The sequence below is a fragment of the Mandrillus leucophaeus genome, unplaced genomic scaffold, assembly GCF_000951045.1.
Source record: "Mandrillus leucophaeus isolate KB7577 unplaced genomic scaffold, Mleu.le_1.0 Scaffold93, whole genome shotgun sequence".
Lineage (NCBI taxonomy): Eukaryota > Metazoa > Chordata > Mammalia > Primates > Cercopithecidae > Mandrillus > Mandrillus leucophaeus.
The window spans coordinates 2005173-2013447 of NW_012110141.1; the positions used below are offsets into that span (position 1 = coordinate 2005173).

The following is an 8275-nucleotide window of genomic DNA, read 5'->3' on the forward strand; positions in this document are numbered from 1 at the left end:
ATGAGGTTTTGGAGAGAAGAGAAAAGACCATGAACCATTAACCTAGGGTTTGGTAGTCCTGACTTCCGAGCCAAGGTCTGCCTTTACGTGGCTGGCACCTTGCTTGGACTCCTACCTCAATTCTTTGGGCCCAGGGTTTGTCCTGCCTCAGAAGGATGTCAAGGAAATTGAGTGAGTAATGCAGAATTGTTTCTTAAATTGTGTGCAAATGCTCCGTGAATTTAGAGAGTATGTGGATGCACATTACTAAACTTTAATAGTTGTGAACATGTTGTTATGAGTACTTAGAACAAGTAATAATGGCTTTTGATGTATAGTAGTAATAAAACTTCCTTTTAAAAGGCATGTATTTAAGTTTCAAAAGTAGGGCTATTTAAAAATTATGAAATAAATAATAGTAGAGGTAATTGACAGAGCAAAATTATGAAGGCAGGATGAGAATGACTCAAGTTTGGAAAATGCTGAGAAAGCAGATGCCCAAGGGCTATGAAAACTTAAAATAGGTAGCACTTGATTTTGATTGGCTGAATGAGATGATGTGTTTGATCATTTATGGGGTTGACATTTGGCAGCATGCACTGGGTGGCTGGGATCACTGTTTATTAAAAAATATTTGAGTGTCTACTTTGCACTAGATACCCTTTTAGTCTCTTGGGAAAGGGATTGGGAGGGGCAGGCAGGACAGAAACAAATAATGTATGCCCACAAGAAAATTGCAGGAAGATAAAAGCTTTGAAATAAACTCTGTGCTTCTAATTTAATATTTTTTCTATAAATTATGAGAAAAAAGTTTTGCTCACTGTCAGCTAGGAAAGCTGTCTTCGCACAACCATTCATTCTTGCACAAATCAAAATCAAGAGGAGTCGGAAGGCTCCATTCTGACAACTTCTAATGGAGAAGCTAAATTTACTGGACACGGGGAAAATTGCTGGACTCTAGAGCCTGTGCTCATTTCTTGAACTAGATAAATGGTCTTGGTGTAGCATAATACCAAAACGTCTTGTCGCAGCCCATAAGGACAAAACTCAATGAGCCTGAAAAAGAAGTCAGTGACTTCGGCTCAACATAAGAATGTTCTATGATTCCTAAAGAAGGATGTAGGAGTGTGGCACAATTCAACCATAGTCTGTGGCCCTGTGCCTCAGGCTTGACATGAGTGGGATTTCCCAGCTGGTCATTTTCTTATCTATCTAAGACATTGGGAACAAATTACTTGACCTCCTGTGGGCTTCAGTACTCCCACTCATCAAATTACAGGACTGGGCAGTCGCTAGGCTCTCTTTAGGCATCATAATTTAGTTTCCGTGATTTTAAATTTGAGAAGGGGTATCTAAGGGAGAATACACAGGGGAGGGGGAAAGGCTTATTAAAAGTGTAGTTAGACACTGAATTTTTAAGAATTGCGTTTTGTAACAACACCTTTACTTAATCAGGACTGATAATCTTACCTGATGATAGTACCTGGAGGAATGGTTGCATTAAAAAATGAAAATGAAATAAAACAAGACCTTATTTGAACTTAGCAAAAATGCTGATTCCTCTTTTTGATTTGAGAAGGTTACAGCTGTTGTAAATGCTTGAATTGGGTCTGCCCAGGCAAGATAGAGTCAAGAGTCCATGTCTGATGAATTTAAACAATGTAGACAATAAAAAGGGTTGCTTAAACTGCCCCTCTTTTACCAAAACACATTTGCAAATGAAAGAATAACACTTTCATTTTTTAAAAATAAATTTGAGATGAAGTCTTGCTTTGTCACACAGAGTGGAATGCAGTGATAAGATCTTGGCTCACTGCAACATTTGCCTCCCAGATTCAAGTGATTCTCCTGCCTCATCCTTCCAAGTAGGTGGGACTACAGGCGCCCACCACCATTCCCACCTCATTTTTGTATTTTTAGTAGAGACAGGCTTTCACCATGTTGGCCAGGCTGGTCTCAAACTCCTGACCCCAGGTGATCCGCTGACCTCGGCCTCCGAAAGTGCTGGGATTACAGGCGTGAGCCAATATGCCTGGCCAAAACATTTCCATTTTTAATTGCAGGGTCTGGGGAATTAAAATGCATCCATAATTTCTTGCGTCTCTCTGCTCAGGCTTGCATGAATGCACAGGGATGGGGAAGACTTCTTAGGCAAGCATCCTCCTCTTGTCACCTGCCATCTGGAGAGAGAGGGCTGTGATTTATCTCACTTTAATCAGGAAGGACCCAACGGGAGGATGGAGAGGTCTGATGGCTTTGTTGCTCCAGGTGGGAAAGAAACGGACAGAGTGAATTTGTGTATGATCCCTAAGGAGAAAGTGTCTTTGTGCTGTATTTCTTTTTACCTGGAGACCCTGAAAGCAAGCTAGTTACAAGTTGAAATAGGCCGGTTCTAAAGTGTGATTTTGTTTGTGTTTGGGTCTTGATTACAAAGGAAAAACAAAACAAAACACTTAATTTACATACACCAGATGTAGTGCAGGATCCCCTGGGCTATCTTTTCAGGTATCACGGACCTTTGATGAAAGTCACCTTCTCATCCAGGAGTCATTTCCTATTGTTTAGCAGAGCCTGATATTAACATTTCCTTCCAACTGTTTGCTGGAATCTGTGTGTTTCCTTCAAGTGATGCATACGAGGTGCACAGGCTTCCTGCCACTGTCATCCTAATCTTTCTGTGGACACAGAGGAGGAGAAGGGAGACCGCAGAGCCAGGCCCCAGCTCGCTTTTCTTTCCTGACTCAGTCCGGCTCCTCTGCACTTCTCAGCTCTTGCTGTAGGTGGTGATGTTTGACCATTTTCTTCATGTGAACCTCCACACGGTAATATAAATGCATTCAGAGGATGACCTGGTATCAAAAAAAAATTCCTTTTGATTAGTAGAGTCTACTTATTTCTCCACACGATACTCTTCCCACTGAGACACATGGAGACAATTCTGACTCCTTTAGGTTTGCAACCTTGAGATTTCTCTCAGATGCAATAAAAAAAAAAAAAATCAAAGCATTTTGAGTGGCACAGTGGTGCCTAGTGCCCGATCATGTTTGTCTGCTCAAACATAAAAGGGAAACTGGTGGGTTTGAGGATGCCCAGCAGCATGACAGCTGCCAGTGTAAATGAGCAGTGTAGAGAGACGGGAGGCGGGAAGGGACTACAAACTTCAGAATGTGAGCTGATCGTTTATACATTTTAAAAAAAAAAAAAAAAAGTCGAAAAGGGAGCCCAGGATGGTACAGGAAACAGGAGAAGGGAAGATTTGCCTTACAGTCAATCAGGAGAGTCCGTAAGGGCTGATTACATGTGTGAAAGCCTTCAGTTCTTTTTTTAAAAAAATGTGAAAGTTTGCACGTATGTATGTGTGTATGTATAGCTCCGTGTATTACCATTATTGCAATCAGCAAATGGATTTACTTCCTTTTTCTCATGGGCCCCTTCCCACTCACTCCTGGCAGTCCTTTTTCCTTTCTCCTTCATCCCAGAACACTAAAGAAGAGATGCACTTCCTAACCCTGGCTCCAGGGGACTTTATGCAATGTAAACAGTGCATCTCTACAGTGGCTCACTGCTTAGAGAACATGCGTCCCATTTTAAAACTGTGACTCCTTTATATTTTGCAATGCTTATTTTAATAAGAGACATTGGACTTGTGACTTATTTTTCATGGAGGACTGAGCTTAATGGCTGAAAGTAATCGATAAACTTGTTTTTCCTCCGATGCCATCAGTCAAGGTCCTATGGCAATAGTAAGAGGATGACACTGGGCTGGCACCCCCTCCATAACATATTTGGACCATTTTCCCCCAGAATGCACATGCAATAGCTTTGGTCTGGAGCGTTCTGGCAAGAGAGAGATGATGTACTTGGTTTCCTTCTGTCACACTTTTGGTGAAATGAATTAGACTTTTAAATCAGGAAACTCAGCGAGATGAGTTAGATTTTTACACAAGAGCAGTGGAGGACTTCCAGCTGGTTGGGGGAATGATATGGAAATATCTTGCTAAATCAGGGTCTGGTGGAATGTTGCTCCCCTGGCAGGCTCCTCTTCACAGGGAGCAATCTGTGGGTTGCTTATAGAACAGAGCGAGCAGGAGGCATAGCATGGTCTTGCTCATGGGAAGACCTGGTGGTTCAGATGTTTGTCATTAGGAACTGGGTGTGGGCTTTTTCTAGTTAAACTGAAGCAGCAGTTCTATTAGGAAGAGCCTCCCAGATCAGCATCTTCTGTTTCTGGATACTCTCCCTTTGAAAAGCCAGATTTCAGCAAAAAGCATTGCTAATGGTGAAATTGCACAATTGAAACCCTATGGGAGCAATGGGAAAGATGGAGAAAGAGGTGGTTATATCGTGTACTTGAACAGTTTATTTAGAGGCTGTTGACATTAGAATAACAGCCAAGACAAACGAAAATATTCATTCTGGATGAAAATATTGTCTTTTCATGTTATCATAGATAGCTGAATCCTAAGAGTTATACAGAAACACATTTTCCTAATGAGTGGCTGATTTTTTCTGGTTGTGCAAGTAAGATCCAAATTATTATACAAATTTTTGACTCAGGAGCAAACATTGTATTGCACATTGAGCTAATCACTTACCCTTTCTGAGGTAAGCCCTCACTTCTGCTTTCCCTTCATCTTGTCATTTCTGCTTGTTGGGTATAGGTTTCCTGTTGGTTCTTTCTATTGGCTCTGATGTAACATGAATGAAGCTCTTAACATCCTTTCAGACATAAACACAACTTAGCTCATTGTTTCTGAGTTCATATGGAGGTTTTCTTGCCCCTGAGACTTTCACATCAGACAGCTGGATGCTGCTGTGTTCAAGGCTCTATATGTTGATTTTGTATCCTACAACCTTACTGATTTCACCTATTAGTTCAGTTCTAACAGTTTTCAAATTTTATTTGTTTTTGTTTTTTAAATATTGTGTATTTCATTTTAGAGTCGGGGGTAGATGTACAGGTTTCTTGCACAGGTATATTGCATGGTGCTGAGGTTTGGGCTTCTAATGATCCCACCGCCCAAGCAGTGAGCACAGTACTCGATAGATAGTTTTTCAACCCTTGCTCCCACCATCCTTCCCTCCTGCCTTTGGAGTCTCCAGTGTCTATTGTTTCCATCTTTGTGTTGAGTTCTAACCTTTTTTTAGTGAAGTTTGTAGGGTTTTCTATATATAACAAGATCATGCTGTCAGCAGAGACAATTTCACTTCTTCTCCTATTAAGATGCCTTTCATTTCTTTCTTTCGCCTAATTACCCTGAGAAGGGGTGTCTGTGGGCATTCTTGTCTTGTTTCTGATGTTAGAGGAAAAGTTTCAACTTTTCACCATTGATTATGGTGTTAGCTATGGGTTTGTCATATATGGGCTTTATTTTGTTGGGATACAGTCCCTCAATACGTGATCTGTTGGGTTTTTTTTTTTTTTTTTTTCACCATGAAAGGGTTTTGAATTTTGTCAAAAGCTTTTTCTATATCTGTTGAGATGTCCATATAGTTTCTATCCTTTATTTTTCTAACATGGTGTATTATATGTATTGATTTGCTTATGTTGAACCATGATTTGATTATGGTGAATGATTCTTTCAATGTGCTGTTGAATTTGGTTTGTTAGGATTTTGTTGAGGATTTTTGGATCTATGTTGATCAAGGATACTGGTCTGTAATTTTCCTTTCTTGTAATATTCTTGTCTGGCTTTGGAATCAGGGTAATGCTGGCCTTGTAAGATGAGTTTGGAAGTGTTCCCTCCACCTCAACTTTTTGGAAGAGTTTGAGAAGGACTGGTATTTGTTCTTCTTAAAATGTTTGGTAGAATTAATCTGGGAAGCCATCTGGTTCTGGGTTTTTCATTGATAGGAGACATTTTCTTACTGATTCAACCTCCTTGCTTGCTATTTGTCTGTTTAGATTTTTAAATTTCTTCATGAGTCAGTCTTGGTAGGTTTTATGTGTCTAGGAATTTGTCCATTTCTTCTAGATAATCCAGTTGGTTAGTATTTCTTAGGATCCTTTGCATTTCTGTGATATTGGCTATGATGTTTCATCTTTCATTTCTGATTTTATGCTATATTGAAAACATGAGGCATAGCAGAGAGGGGGCACTGCTCAGGACTTGGGATATAAACTGGCAGATGTTAAGGTGGGTGATTCTGGTTAACTCAGAAACTCCAAAGTCCCGTGTGGAAGAATTAACTGCCTGTACTCTCCTAGTAATGTATATCCTTGGTCAAAAAAAGACTCAGTTGAGAATGTTGGATGAAGGGACCAAATCAATATTCATCATTATATTGAAAACAAGTCAGATTGACTGTGGTCTTTTGACAGCAGGCCAGTGGCTGAATCTATTAGAACAAAGTTAGGGCAGGTTCAAGGGAGAGTACTGAGATCGGTATTCTTTGTTTCATGCAACCTTGCCTTTCAGTTTCTTCTCCCCATGCCTCCAGGATGTCCCTGCACAGCCTGTAGGGTCCCTTCCTTCAGTACCTTGCCTTACTAAGGGGAGAAAATGAGTTTCCCAATGGTAGCATATATTTAGCCTTCCAAGATTTCTATTTCTATTTTAGGGGAGCTCTAGGAAAAGAGCAGATTACTCTAAATCCCCAGGTAAAAATCTGAAATAGTGGAATTTCATATGACCAGGAGACATATTTTGGGGCAAGGGAGCTTTTCACAATCACCTGGACATTCAGGCACCTGCTTCTTCAATGCCTAAAATATGCCTTCAATTTAGTAGGTTAATTCCTCTTCCTCTTTTTCAAATTTCAAGACAATACGTGTAGTGACTGAACAATTTGAATACAAGTTTCACTATTTAACTGCCAGTGTGACCTTGGGCTAGTCACTTAATCTTTTCAAGGCTCAATGTCATCATGTAAAGTGGAAGTACAAACAATCCCTGACTTACAATATTTTGACTTATGATTTTTCAACTTTAAGAGAGTTTGAAAGCAATACACATTCAGCAGAAGCTGTACTTTGAGTACCCATACGACCATTCTGTTTTCTACTTTCAGTACAGTATTCAGTATATTACATGAGATATTCAAAGCCTACTTTATTATCAAATGGGCTTTCTGTTAGATGATTTTGCCTAACTGTAGGTTAATGTGAGTGTTCTGAGTGTGTTTAAGTTAGGCCGAGCTAAGCTATGGTGTTTAGTAGGTTAAGTGTATTAAATGCATTTTCAGCTTACAATATTTTCATAAGTTTACTGGAATATAACCCCATTGTAAATTGAAGGGTATTTGTAATAATGATATCTCTTCAAGGGGACTTTGTGAGCCTCTCATGGGAAAATGCATACACAGATGCATATAAATATGTAATCTTTCTTTTCCATACCTAGGATGTTCTTTAAGGATATTCAAAAATCTGGAAACAGTTGCCTCCAGGGAGATAAATGGTGGTGGGTTGGGAAACTTTTAACTGTATACCCTTTTGTACCTTTTGAATTTTGAATCAGATGAATGTATAATCTACATAAAATATTAAGATTAAAACATCACTGAATAACTTATCAGGAGTTTGGTAAACATAAAGGAAGGCCACCGTATGGTGACTGTATTTTATTCAGTGCGGGTCACTGTTGGGCACTTCATAGAGCTTATTTCGTTTCATCCTCACAAGTGCCATAGGAGGAAGGGGCCCCAAGGGATTCATGGTTAGCATAGCAGAGTAGGAGCATTTGGCAGCTATATTCCATGTAGGTGATAACTTTAAAGATATTTTTGTTATAAAATGTTTCAAACATACAAAAAATATACAGAAGCAGTTTTCTTTAGTTATTAAATGTTTTTAATGGGTAGTCATAGAAATTATCATCCAAAGTGAGATATTCTTGAGAGAAAAAGGAGGTTCTATTGATAATTATGGTGGGATAACAAACTTCAGATGAACAGCTCTAGACAAACTGGGTTGTATGGTTCCTGGAAAACAAGGAGTACTGTAAATGTGAATCCTGCCTTGTGCTTCTTCCTGGCCCACTTTCTCTCTCTCCCACCGAGAAAATACGATCTTGATAGAGATATTCATTGTGGCAAGGCAACCATGGCAAACATGATCTAGATACACCGTTCAAGTTTTTTTTTTATTATTATACTTTAAGTTCTAGGGTACATGTGCACAACGTGCAAGTTTGTTACATATGTATACATGTGCCATGTTGGTGTGCTGCACCCATTAACTCGTCATTTACATCAGGTATGTCTCCTAATGCTATCCCTCCCCCCTCTCTCCTCCCCATAATAGGACCTGGTGTGTGATGCTCCCCTTCCTGTGTCCAAGTGATCTCATTGTTCA

General features: G+C 39.7%; 1 protein-coding gene across 2 annotated transcripts in view; it reads right to left on the reverse strand.

Moving 5' to 3' along the window:
• Positions 1-3896: 3896 nt before the first annotated feature.
• Positions 3897-8275, reverse strand: part of LOC105532062 — a 14826-nt gene continuing 10447 nt past the window's right edge. For both annotated transcript variants that reach the window (XR_001004905.1, XR_001004904.1), the window contains one exon: positions 3897-4280. The gene's annotated coding sequence lies outside the window, so the exon portion shown is untranslated. The remainder of the gene's footprint in view (positions 4281-8275) is intronic.